Source organism: Pteropus alecto, unplaced genomic scaffold (genome assembly GCF_000325575.1).
Source record: "Pteropus alecto unplaced genomic scaffold, ASM32557v1 scaffold105, whole genome shotgun sequence".
NCBI classification, from domain to species: Eukaryota; Metazoa; Chordata; class Mammalia; order Chiroptera; family Pteropodidae; genus Pteropus; species Pteropus alecto.
Window position 1 is genome coordinate 2,201,026 of NW_006436294.1, and position 13,753 is coordinate 2,214,778.

A 13,753-nucleotide genomic window follows, 5' to 3' on the forward strand; every position below is an offset into this window, starting at 1 on the left:
CTCTGTGACTACTACCCCCTGCCACATCCCTACGGACACTGGGAGGCGACAGACGGCGGGGACAGCAGAGAGGAGTAGCTGTGTCGGTGGAGAGCGCGGGGGCAAACACACAGGCGTCAGCATCAGATAGCGTGGCCAGCGCGGCCAGCGCGGCCAGCACAGTCCCCGCTCCGGGCCTTCGCACAGGCTGCCCCGTCCAGTGGAACCCACACGGCCGCTGGCTCCTCGCCGCGTTCACCCTTCTGCCCAAATGCCCCTTTCTGAGAAGCCTTTGTAAAACATCATCACTGGCACTGAGCCCTCGCTGGGCTGCGTTTTCCCTCACCGTCTTAATCATAAAATGACGCTCTGTTGTGTGTCTTAATGCCTTGTTAGTCTGTCTCTCCTCTCACCAGAAGTGCGGGGACTTCATCTTTGTCCCTCACTGCCGTGTCCCCACAGCTAGGAACAGCGGTAAGCCCTTCACAGAGGGCAAAGTGCTCCAAACTCAGGAAGCGGAGGTTCATTCTAGTTTGTGCATCGTGAAAAGTGGGGGCACTCGGTCACATGCGGGCCTTGACGTCCTCGTGCGGAAAATAGGATGATTACAATGACAACCTCAAATCAGCCCCGCCCAGGAACGGCCGGATGCAGGAAGCCTCTGATCTTTGGACCCTGTGTTTGGAGGTTTCTTTTTCTGTGCTGTTTGTCCCCGCTGAGCAGATCAGCTGTCCTCAGGGAGGGGAGGGCAGAGTTCAGCCTACAGACTTCCTTTGCCTTTTGCAAAAACAACAAAACCAAAAATACCACAAGATCACGCTTTGCATCTGTACAGCTGCCCAGAGCTGCGGCAGGCGAGCGTGAGTCTCGCCTGCTAGGCTCCTCTGTGGCTGGGCAGGATGTGGGGCCCAGCGTGTAGGAGGCCCCGGCCCTCTGTGGAGCCCGCGGGTCTGGTTCCCAGGTAACCTGGCGCCTCAGACAGACTTCGCTGGAATGGCAGGATGGCCGCCGTCAGCTGCCGTGGCTCGCTCATGAACCCGGGTGCGTGAGAGGCTCTGGGTTTGTCCCCACCAGGACACCATGGGGGACAGGGTTGCTTTACCAAATTCCACCCACTCCTTCCTCAGTTCTCTGCCCCTACGGCTCTGCCTTGTCAGCTGAAGAATCTGCATGAGCATCGCCAAGGGCTACCCCGGCGGAGAAGCCACGTCCGAGGGCCTAGCCGTGTTTGGGCCACAGCCCACGGTACTGAGGGGCAAACGGAGGCCCAGTGAAGGGACGGGGCTCGGCCAAGTCCACACACAGTGCGATGTAGCAGAGCCAGACCCTGAACCAGGTTTCTGGACTTTTGGACTAGGACTTCACCGTTAAATAGTGATTTTCAAATTTCCTTTAAATTGAATCTCACACCCAGGCAAAACCAGCTACTGAAACTGAGCTTCTGTGGTCGAGGCTGGACCCCTGGCCCAGCTGCTGGACCTTCTCTCCACCTCCAGGATGGTTGAAAACCAAACCCCTTCATAGACCACACCCGCTGTCCATGCTGGTGGCCCCAGAATGTCACACTCACTTCCTTCCTCCCCCAACCCCCCAGGAAGCATCTCCGGAGACTTCTTAGACCAAATCGGGCAGTTGATTTGTGGTTATGTTACTAAGCGGGGCTGGTTCATTCTCAAAGATTTCTCAGAAACAGGTTCTAAGAAATCTTTCGAAAAGAAGAGAGTGGGTTTCAAAGATGGAGGGGAGAAGGGACATGACAGGCGGCAAGACCAGGAGCCTTGGCGGGGCGTGCAGAAGAAAGGCTGGTGCAGAGAGTCAGCACCTGGGGGCGCCTACCCAGATGGCGGGCATTGGGGAGTCCCCGGTGACCCCACTCCACTTCCTGCCCTGACAGCCTTCCTACCACGAAGTCCATGGTCCTGCTTCCTGAATCACATAGAAAGAACCATCCGTCTTCCAAACACCTACAGGGACAGTCTGCGCATGGCGTGGTCGGCGTTATACCGCGGCCCAGAACGCAGTTCTCACGTCCGCGTGGCGACTGGTCGATGTATTTGAATGCGGCGAAAGGGGAACCAGGGGGTTAACCAGAATTTTCTAATGACGAGGTCGACCTCTCATTTCCCGAACACTGCCGGACCACCAGGATTAGGAAGGACTGCCTTCTAGAAATACCCCTCGGGTGTGGAGCCGACTGTGTCCACAGGGAGAGAGACGAAGCAATCACCACGTCCTCCACATCCGAGGGGAAGGGGGCGACCCTTTCGACACGGTTTAAGACGGAGGAAGCAAGGCAGTTAAGAGCACAGGTTCTAGAGCCCAAGAGAGCTGGGTTCAAATCCCAGCTGGGCCACTTACCAGCCGTGTGACCTCAGGGGAGTTCCTTAACCTCTCCGAGCCTCAGTGTCTTCATCTGAAAAACAAATGAATGAAAAAAGCTCAGACTTACTCCAGGGAGAGCGTGTGAAGATCTAACCAGAGCGCCTGCACCAGGCTCGGCTCAGGCACATGGAGTAAATGTTAAGGGCTCGTGTGAAGTGACAGAGCCCTAACGAGCCACCTGCGCGAGGAGAGAGCAGCAGACACCTGCAGAGCACGAGCGGCAGTCGGGGGACCTGAGTGTCAGGCTTCCAGTTGCAAACTGTGAATAAAAAATGTGTACTGTGCTCTCCAGGACCACTTCCTGCACGAGACAGGCGGGCAGCGAGGGCGTGCTCTAATGCAGTGTCTCCCGTTCCGGCGCTGTGTTAGGAAGCTTCACACCACACAGTTTAACCTCGTGGCGGTCCCTGAGGTCGCTCCAGCTTCCTGCCTGACAGCGGGGGAACCCGGAGCTTCAGATGGCAGAGGAGCTTGGGGGTCCCGGGGTGCTGGCACGTGGCAGAGGGCGCCTGGGAGCTGGTCTGTCGGGTCGAAACCATTTCCCCACCACAGCAGAGGCCCGTGCAGGGGACACCTGCAGCTGGGCTGGTGGCAAGTCGCAGGTCACTTGGGGTGGGGTGGGTCTGGAATATTCTAATTGGCAGGAAACAGACAGCTGGGCATTTTGTAAAGGGAGAGAATCGTTGAATCTGAGGATTAGGGAGGTATTATTGCTGTTTGAGCTTTTTTCCTAAAAGCGCGTGGGGGACACCTTAAGAACGATGACTAAAGAATAATAACAACAAACTCTTGGTATTAGTAACAACCCCAAGGGCTTGCGGCAGCTTCAGCCACATGCTGTCTTGGCTCTTGTCACTTGTGAGGTGTGCAAAATGCCGACCTGCCTGGGAACGGGGATGAAGACAATTTCTGAATGGTCAGGACGGCTGGGCTTCTTTCTGTCCCTCTCACCTGAGCCCACACCCGTGCACCTGAGCCCGCTGACCTCTGCACATCAATGATGGATGACCCATAGGCCCGTGGACGTTAATATTACACAGGGGCCACCGGCAAGAGGGAGTCACTGCCCAGGGCGGGCCTAGCCTGCCTCTGACTCTCCACAGAAACGACATGAAAGGAAGGATTAAAAATAATAATAATAATAGAGTTTAATTAAAAGTAATTACTCTCCGGAACAAGTAACACCTGTTGTTTGCTCACTTTCTCCCGACATGTACACGGAAACTTTGGTGGGATGAATTCTGGCATAACGAATAGCAGGTGAGCCTCAAGGTTACATACGCGGTGGCTAGGGGACCGCCAGCCTGCCGCTCACGGCTAAGCATCCTTCAGGGAGTCCGTGACCCCACTGCGGCATGGGGGGGCAGGGACCGGTAACCAGGAGCTGCTGGGCTTTCCGGAGGGACCGGATCTCACAGCCAGGCATCCCTGGGAGTCCCCGCACCTGGAAAGGCGAGTTTCGGGTTTTCCTCTCCTCAGCTGGGACCGGGCTACCTGGAAGGCGCCAGGTCCCTGGAGAGGGGATGCTGTGGGCACCCAGCCCAGGCGGCATTTTCTGGGCTGGGCTCCCACCTCTCAGCTGCCGTGACCATTGGCCACGAGCAGCTCACAGCTGCCCCTTGCTCCAAAGGGTTGCTCAAGCCAGACCGGAGATACCTCTCCTGGGAGGTGCCTACCTCCTGGCCCCCCACCACCTGGGCAGCCCCCACACAATGACTGAGACACCTGGGGTACACAAGGTGCACTTTGCCTCGATATGGAACCAACCCTGTGGTGGGCACATTTTGTGTTCCAGGGTCCCCTTGGGGTCAGACCGAAGGTCGACCTCAGCCGGGGCAAATCCTTGCTCAGCCTCTGTCCTCCACCTGCCCTCCCCAGCCCCCTGCTCCTGGAGCACCTCCCATACTCCGCCTATCCTGAATCCCTGCCTCAGGCTCTGCTGGGAGGGAACTGAGACCCGAGTGAGGCTGGTCTGAGCTGTGACGCTCAGGACGGGAGAGCCCCGGATGTGAAGTGCTCTCAAGCTCAGAACACTTTTTCAAGAGCAGCGAGGCTCTTCAGCCTCCTGGTCCAAACTGTTGGCTTTAGAACGAGCAACCCAGAAGCCATCGGTCATTTAGCAAAGACTCACTGGGGCCCGGAATGTGCCAGGCCCTGTTTGGGATGCTGGTGATACAACATCGAACAAGGCAAAGTCCCCTTCCTCTCTCGAAGCTTATCAGATCAAACAGCAGTAAATCTGTCCGGTGCAGAAATGAAAAGGGGGTGGCATGACAGTGGATGACAGGGAAGGCGGCACTGGGGAGTGCTTGGAGCTGAGCTCCTGAGTGAGTCAGCCATGCAAAGACCGGGGCGAGGAGAGCAGGGCTCAGGCCGAGGGGAGGGTCAGCGGAGATCACCAAGCAGACAGGAGCCTGTGTGCAGCCCCAGGGTCAGCACGGTGCTGAGTGGAAGGGTGAGGTCAGAGAGGGAAGCAGAGCCAGATCGCGTCACCGCAGGACAGTGACTTGCCGCCCAATAAATCAGCCAAGGGGACAGGCTCCTCAGTATTTCTCTTTCTGCTCACTTCCTCAGGGCTAGCTCTGTCCTTGGCAAACTGCACCCCACACCTGTCCTCACGGGAACTCCCAGGCCGAGACTCCCTATCAGGTTGGTATGTCAATATCAGAGGTCAAGCTCGTGAATTAACCAATCGGGGGCCTTGCGAACACCAGCTCCGCTCTCCAAAGTGTTTTCTGGGCTTGCACGGGAAGGCGCCTATCAGACGCAGGCCGATAAAGATGTCACTATATCTCCTGTCAAATGAAACATGGGCTGTGGGAGGCGAGCTGAGGCAGGGTGAGGGCTCGGAGGGGACTCCCCATGATCCTGAGGCAGCTGCGCTTCTGCGCTCACTTGCCAGGCAACCTGAAACCAGTACCGACAGCATGTGGAGCCTCGGTGCCCACTTTTGGACAATGGGAACACTGGTGTCCAGCAGAGAGTGGACGGAAGGCGGCTCGCTAGCTCGGCACACTCTGGGCACAGGGGTCTGATCTTCCCACTATGGACAGTGTCACGGGTCTGGGCTCAGCGGGAAGGGGCCAGGGGCGGCCACCACAGCCGGGAGCAGCACGCAGGACAAAATCCATCACCAACGATGAAGGACGGGGCTGGAGGAGGAATCTGAGGCCACTCTCCAGCTCTTTCTTCCCAAGTCTTCACATTGCGTGATTCACACAAATAACTGGTGACCTTTTTAAATAGGATTTTAAGTGATAAACACAAGTGCTCGTAGCCCCAGCAGATAGAGGGCAAAGAAAGAAAAACCTCATCGTTTTCTCTCCTTTAAATCTCCAGCACCATTACCCAGCATCTCAATTACATCCCTGCGATACCCTTGCACATTCTAGCAGTAAATACTCATCTCTGGGGTTTTAGAAGATCAACAAACACATTTGGAAAATTCTCATCAAGCCGAAGCTCACTCAGCTGGACTTGGGCTGCCACTGGGGAGGTAGGTACGTATGAAACGCGCAGTCCTTTTGAAGGTAGTGAGAGTAATATGACGGACTTGTTCTATTACAGAAGGCAACTGTCCTTACTGAACACCTACTATGTGCCCGGCACTTTACATACAACGGGTAACATTTACTGCCCACCTACACGTGCACTCTTTCAGATGCTTTATGTGGGTTAAGCCATTTGGTCTCCCACACAACCTCGTATGAGGTGCCTTATTGTTGCCCTATACTCAGGTGAGCACAGAAAGGTGAACTCACTTGTCCACGGCCACACAGCGAGTAGATGGCAGTCAGTACCCGAACCCAGGTTGCAACCACCAGGGCTGAGAGCCATAGCACAGCAAACGCACGAGGGGCTCTCCCCGACGGCAGCAGCGCTGGGCAGCTCCCCGCCTGCCGTACGGGCCGCTTCCTGCCGATCGGCGGCGAGTCAGAATTTGCCCTGTGCCAAACTCCCCATCGGGCTTTTACTGACCCATCTCAGCGTCACGTCTGGCAGCATAGTGGCTGAAGGGCCTCGTCGCGGAGGGCCCAAAAGCCCCAGCCCGACTCCAGACTCAGCCATTACAAGCTGTGCGCCTCGGAGCAAGTCTCTGGGCTTCAGTGCCGACCTCGGAAAAAGCTGGCGAAGAGCCCGTCAGGGTGGTGGGCAACACGGCCCGACTAAGCCACGAAGGACCCTGCTCCACATCCCTCGGACTCACCACCTCCCTGGGGATTGCTGGCAAGTCTCCGAACCGTGAGCCTCAGTTTCCCCATCTGTCGAATGTTGTGCTAAATCAGAAGCTATAGAAACTGTTGCCTCATGGGCATGTTTTGTCTGCGTCATACAGAAATTGACAAAACTTTGAATTAGCTGAAACTTTTAAAAATCAGAAAATGTCACCAAAAAAAATCTGGACTCTAGCTTCCTTTGATAAAGGAAGGGAAGGTCCAGGAACCCTGGCCTCACGTTTCCCACAGGAACAGCCCCCGGGGCTGAGCTGAGCAGCAGTCGTATCCTGTGATGAGAACCTGGTTGGTGTTCTAGTTTGCTGCAGGCCCCACTACTCCCTATGGCCTTACCCAGCTCTGTCTGTGCATTTGTTTCCCCCACATGGGCACCGTGGACATAGGAGACCCCTGGACTGCATGTTCTAGAGGTCTCCTCTGCTCCTGCTTTCCACGACTTTCCTGATATTAGTCACATGTCACTAGATCCTGCTCTGCCCTCCCTTGGGGTAAATAGTAGATGGACACCAGCTTGAGGCCAAGGCCTCCAGGGCTGCCTCCCACCACCCAGCTGAAGGGAGAGGCCCTGCCTCTGCCAGGGCTCCGATCCCCCCGGTCAGCGGAAAGACGATCTGCTGTGAATGCACCAAGCAGCCATCAGGCCATGCACAGCCCCGGCCGCTGAAGCCTCCTATAATTACCTGCAGTGTGTAATAAAGCCCCATTTAGAAACCTTAGAAAGGACCGGGCAAGGAGAACTTTTTCCTGGGTAATTTCCTGATCATAGAATTTCAGGGTTGGAAGGGACTCTAAAAAGGCATCTAGGCCAAGCCATCGTTTGATGCTTAACTCTCCTCCAGAGAGGCTGACATGATTCCCTCAAGGTCTTACTGCCTGCCCAGCACCGCTGTGAGCTGAAAATAGACTCGGGGCACGCGGCCCCACCCCGGAGTCCTCCCAGGCTGTGAAGGCATCAGATAAACAGATAGGGCCCTCACACCTGACAGCTACCACCTCCCAGTGCTGTGTGCCAAATGCTTTGCGTAAATGGTCTCACCTAATTCTCAAGGAAGCTCTACCACAGAGGTGCTATATTTAATCCCTGATCTGCAGGTGAGAACTGAGGATCAGAGAGGTTAAGGCCCCTGGTTGAAGTTGCATGGCCTTTGACCCCAGCAACCTGGGACTCCAGAGCTGGGTTTGCAAACACGACCTTAGCCCATTACTTTAGAAGGGTAGCCTGGGGAGCAGAGAAGGACAAGCAAAAGACAGAGGGAGCCCGGGGTGGGTGAGGGGCCAGGCCGAGGGCAGGACAGGCACAGGCTGGGGCCTCGTCAGCAATCGGAGAAATGAAAATGGAAACAGGATGGGACATCGCTTGACACCTATTAGTCTAGTAAAGATTAGCAGGCCCGGTGACGCCAAGTGTTGACGGGTTTTGCAGACAGAGAAGCTCACGCCCGTGAATGGGAAAGTGGACTCTAGGGAGCCAGCGGGCAGTGCGGGGACAGGTCGCCCCGAGGCGTACTGCACGGCCCAGCACTTAGCTACCTAAAGCTGGGTCATGTTTGTGTGAACAGATAGGGCCCTCACACCTGACAGCTACCATTGCCCAGTGCTGTGTGCCAAATGCTTTGCATAAATGGTCTCACCTAATTCTCAAAGAAGCTCTACCACAGCGACAAGGCGGCGGGAGTCAGGAAACACATGAGCTGACAGCAGAGCCACCTTGCGGGGCGACCTGAACGGTGTGCAGGATCGCGTGCGAGGCGTCCACCGAGAACTCGGCAAAGCCACGTGGTCGGGTACTCTTCCTTCCAACAACATGCTTCGGGACTTTTGAGTGCGTCTTTACGTGTTCGCCCTCACCGTTCATTCACTCAGCCCACGTTTACCGAGTACCCGCTGTGGGCCGGGTCACATTCCAGGCGGTAAGGGCTGCAGCTGGGAGCAAAATGGATGAAGGTGGCTTAGATCCTAGGCACCAGAGAGAGTCCAGGGACCAGCGATGAGGAATGAAGAGGAGGGGACAGCAGAAGACGGCCGAGGGCGAGCGGGCACGTGCCACGCACCTGCTGTGTTTTGCGTGCATTCTCCGGTGAGCTCTGTCTCGTGGAAGGCGGCCCCCTATGCCAGCATCACAGAGCCTCTTGTGTCCTGACTCTCCTGCCATCTGAGTCCCGCTAGTGTCTCAGCTTCAAGTGAAACTTATATATTAAATCATCAGGATTCTCAGGGCCTCTTCAAAAGCATCAAGAAAAGATGTCGAGTCCGGCCCATCTGGTACCCTTCTTCTGAGTTGGAGCAAGTGGGTTCTGCTACCCTTTGGGCAGAAGCACGAAACCCCTGCAGAGGAGGCTCTGTTTCTAAACATCTCTACTCGCCCCCACCTTCACTCTGTAACTACAGGCCGCTCCCGGGGGCCCCCAAAGCTGCGGGAAGTACCCCGCTTCCCGCCCTGTAATTCCCCTCCTGGGAATCTATTCCAGGAAGTGCATCAACATGCAGACAGAGTTCGGTGCCCAAAGAGTTTTATCATCGCGTTATTTTTAACAGCAAAATATCGCAGAGCTCCAACCTGCTCCGCTGTAAGAGACGATGAGGTGCATCGTGGCACGTCTGAGTGTCGGTTATGGGACAGAAAAGCCTGCCTTGTGAATAAGCTCACGAAAAAGAACTCAGGGAAACATCCGCTATAATGTTAAAACGGGGCGGGGGGGGAACAAAGGAGAAGATACCGGAATCGGAATCATAATCATCGTTTTAGCAACACAGGAACCAAAATAGAGCGAAAAACGCTCTACAATGCTGAGACAGGTACGGTCTGGGAGACGTGGTTATGGAGGATTTTTTCCTTCCCCCTGGGCCTTTATGCTTTTCTTTCTTTTTAGAATTGTCTTCAGTAGTCACGGCTACTTTTATGATTAGATAATGAAACTACCAAGAAAAAAAAAAAAAAGCCCTAAAAAATGGTGGCACCCGTAAAATCCTTTTCGGGCAGCCCAATGCTGAGCTGGGACTTCCCCAGGACCTTGACCTCACGATCTCCCAGGGGCTGTGTTTGGTGACAGAGGCTCTCGGGATTGGGGATTTTATTTCTGGAGGCTTAGGCCCAAAGCAGAGAGGGAAAATGGGAAGCAGTACGGCACGCCAGCAAGGGAGGGAAGGTAGGGGTCGTGTGAAGATGGAGATCCAGCAGAATTTTTAAAAATTAGGGAAAAAAAAAATAGAGATAGCTTTCCAGGAATGAGGCATGAGGAACACTGTCCCTGGATTCTAAGGCTCCCTAGGGCCCCACCCAGGGCGCCATTTCCCTCTGCAACCCCCACCTGGAAAGCCGGTAGTGCAGATACGTCCTTGTGTTTGGAATCTCCTTGTACTCTCCCTGTGGGAACCTGTCATAATGTCATATGCACCGTATGTCATAGCTGACGGTCCCAGGCTCAGAGAGGTTAACTACTTGCCTGAGGCCACACAGCTGGAAAAGGACAGAGCAGGGAAAGGAACTCAGGCCTTCTGATCTGACCCCGAGGACTGTGCCCCACTCTGCAGCTTGCTCAGGGCTGGCATCACAGGAAGCCGGGTCCAGATCCCAACGGAGTCACTTGGTGGTTGTCGGGTCTTGCTAGTTAAGACCGAGGAGCCCAGGTTTTATCAGTAAACTGAGACAAACCTAATACTGACCCGGGGGTAAAATGTTCAACCCTGGCACCCTGTTAGCTCATAAGTAACACTGTTATTGTTGGTGGGGGTCCCCTCAGTCGTCCCTGGAGTAAAATGCTTCTCCGGGCTCCGGTGTTACCCCAATGCGCTGACTCCCTCCTCCTACCCTCATGGGGCAAGGACAGGGTCTCTTCATGTCTGGCCCCCGCCTAGCACGGAGAAGGTGCCGGAGAAGGAGAGCTGGAGGGAAGGGGCCAGGATGGAATCTGAAGCGGAGTCGGCTCTGCTCAGACATTTGGCGAAGCGTTTCCCAACTTCGCTTTCTGGCTCCATAGAGCTGGTTTCTGGCCAACCGTGTTCAGTTCGTGTCTAATCCCAAACAGATGGGTCTGTGCCCTGCCCCCACCCGGCTCCGTCACTCCCCGCCTGATCCAGGGGCCCCAGAAAGCAGGGAGGGGCCTCCCGCTTCCAACCAGGCTGCCAGGCCTCCTGCAGGGAGGGCAGGGCACAGCCCTTTCTGGGGGGTTGGGTTGCTCAGTCCTCAGACCAGGAGGTCCAGGGCCCAGCCCCGCCCTGGTGCAGCCTCTGTCACAGCGTGTGGTCAGTGCAGCAGCCACACAGATGCCATTGCTCCCTGACGATAAGCCCAGTGGTTAAGCACGTGGACACGGGGCCCAGGGGCGCAACTCTGAATCTCACTCTGCCAGACCTTTGCTGGGCACCCCTGGGCAAGTGTCCTAACCTCTCTGTGCCTTTTTCCTTCTCCTCTGTAGAGCGGGGATAGTGGTGCTAAAACTAGCGCTGACCTTCAAGGGGCATTGCGAAGATGGATCAGGAGTTTCGGCAAAGCGCTTAGAGGAGCCAGGCCATAGGTGGAGGCCAGCAGGGCCGGCCACCTTTTCCAGCTCCGTGTCAGACACAGAGTGAACTCTCGCGGGATCCCCAGGACCTCGGTGTGTCGGCCCTCTCCCCGGGTAAGAGGTTTACCACTGCTCAAAAAATATCTGTCTCTAACGAGGACTGAATGAGTTATCATCAGCCCAGTTTTTCAAGTGAAAACCTGAGACACAGAGAGGTTGAGGTCGGCCAGCCCGTCGGCGGCAGAGCCAGGACACAAACCCAGGCAGTTGTCCTCCAGGACACAGCTCTTCACCAACAGGCACCACTACCACCTCCAGCTGACGTCACCCTTCCGCAGGTGAACGGGTCCTGCCACTTCAAGGTTCGGTTCTCCCGAGGGTGGCCGTGAGCGGGGATGCTGGCCTGGGCTCCGCCCGCCTGCTCCTTGGCAGGCTCCTGAGCTGAGGACTCTAACCCCGGCTGCAGACATGACGACTCTCTCAGCCCACGCGCCTTCTGGACGCCGCAGGCCCACGCGCTCTGCTCTCCACAATCCCATCACTCACTCCCCAGCCTGCACCCAGGACCTGGGCTCCTGCCGATGGTTCTAGATGGTGAGAAGGGAAGATAAAAAGAGTCGATGAAGACTTCTCAGTCTCCTCACCCATCCAGAGCCACCAAACCACGTGGAGGCCTCATTCAAGGGTTTGACTAATCATACAGTTTGTTTCAGCCAGCGAATGTCTTCCTTTTTATCCAGACATCTGTCTCCATAGGAAAAGGCATCCACTGAGGGGCCAGGGGCCTAATTGCTCTGGGTTCCTGAGATACAATTACATATCGGAGGGAAATGGAGCGAGGATTGGGACTCAGGCAACAGAGAAACCACTGTCAAACCCTGCAATTAGAGGGTGGGAACAAAGAAGTGAGCGGCCACGGCCCTGGGGTGGAAATAGCTCGGCGTGGTTTCCTGGGCTTGCATCACGGCAGGGGATGAGGTCAGAGGGCTGCCGACGGCAGGGACCCTCGGAAATAGCTCGGCGTGGTTTCCTGGGCTTGCAGCACCGCAGAGGATGAGGTCAGAGGGCTGCCGACGGCAGGGACCCTCGGGTGAAGTTCTGCAGCGGAGAACAGGGCACGGGGTGCTCGGCGGCTCCCTGGAGCGGACCAGCGAGGGAGCCGCGGGGAGTGGACGAGGAAGCGGGGACGAGAGGCCACACTGGCTGGAGGCCAAGGCTCGGTGACAGCCGGGCCTCAGGTACACCACTGTGCTTAGCTCTAGAACAAGTCAGCCAGCCAGGGCCTTGTTGCCCCAGTGTCCAGACGGGGAACCGAAGGGTCAGAGAGGTGAGCAGACTTTCCCAAGCCCACCTGAGTACTGACTCTGAAACCCTGATCTGGCTGATTCCAGGCCCAGGACACCCATCCATGTGTTGTCACCTCCTGGAGAAGGGGCTGCTTTTTTAACAAAGGATAAGTGAGAGGCTGTTTCCCTCTGGGCAGGTAGGGAGACCTGGCCTCTGGCTTTCTGCAGGTCCCAGACCAAAGGAGGGATTTGGGCTTGTGGATAAAGCACTGGGTCAGGAATTGACTCGCTCAGCTTCCGATCTTGCTTCTATTACAAATGCTGCGTGATCGTGGGCAAATCACCTCACTTCTCTGTGCGACGCTGTCAGCGGGGGGAAGGGGCTGGGAGGGTGAGTCTGATTCTCCCTCTGGTTCCCTCCAGCTCTGAATCCTGTCTGCTGCATGTCGGCTTGGCAGCGAAGCTATGAGCAAAGGTCCCAGTGCTGGACTGCTGGGTTCAAATCCTGACTCTGCCCAGAAATGGTACACCTGGAGGAGGGGATGGGGCTTATTGCCCAGGGGCCCCAGAGGTCCCACCCAGCCTGTTCCCAGCATTGGATGCTGGAAAAGAAAGGGCAGAGCCTTGCCCAGTCTCGCTGAATCATTCCCACATCCTGGCTGCCTGCCCTGCATCGGGCAGGGTGCAGGTCACTGATGTTTTATTGGAACTTGATTACGCCCCTTGGTCCAGGTGTTGCCAGTGGCAGCTTTTGCATCGCAATGGCAGAACTGAGCAGTCGCCCCAAGACACAATCTGGCCCGCAAACCCAAAAATATTAACAATCTGGCCCTTAACAGAAAAAGCCTGCTGCCCCTGCTCTAGACTGTGAGGGTTCTGACGGCGGGACCCCATGATCCTTTCTGGCACGTTGTGGCGAGACGAGAACTTGCCACCAAGATGAGGGCGGGAGGGGCGCCGAAGGAGAGGGGGCCTCAGAGACGGGCTCCTAAGGAGGTGGCCCTGAAGTGGACTTTGTAAGGGTCAGCAGACGGCTTGCCGGGTGAAGAAACAGGGGAAGGGCACGCCTGGCAGAGGGACAACCCGTGCAAGGACATGTGGGCCCTGCGAGTTCCATGCTGGTGGCACAGGACAGGTCGACGGGCACGTGTGGGCGGCCTGGGAGCTGTGGTGTGGAAAGCAACACACACGGAGCGCAGGCCGCTGCTTCCAGGGGGACCAGCCCTTGCCTTGTGAAATTCAGCATCTCGTGCGAGAATCTGACAGGCAAAGGCCAGGCAAAGTGCTGAGGGCCCAGGGAGGGGCAGAGAGGATGTGAGCAGGTTCCCATGGAGAAAGATGGGTCCACCTGGGGACAGGATGAAGAGCG

At 56.3% G+C, this 13,753-nt stretch overlaps 1 protein-coding gene across 3 annotated transcripts in view; it reads right to left on the reverse strand.

Annotated features, from left to right (window-relative positions):
* The window catches only part of ST3GAL1 (ST3 beta-galactoside alpha-2,3-sialyltransferase 1), a 62,559-nt gene that overhangs the window by 22,070 nt on the left and 26,736 nt on the right, over nt 1–13,753 (reverse strand). For all 3 annotated transcript variants that reach the window (XM_006912932.3, XM_025047603.1, XM_025047604.1), the window contains exon 3: nt 2,338–2,392. The gene's annotated coding sequence lies outside the window, so the exon portion shown is untranslated. The remainder of the gene's footprint in view (nt 1–2,337; nt 2,393–13,753) is intronic.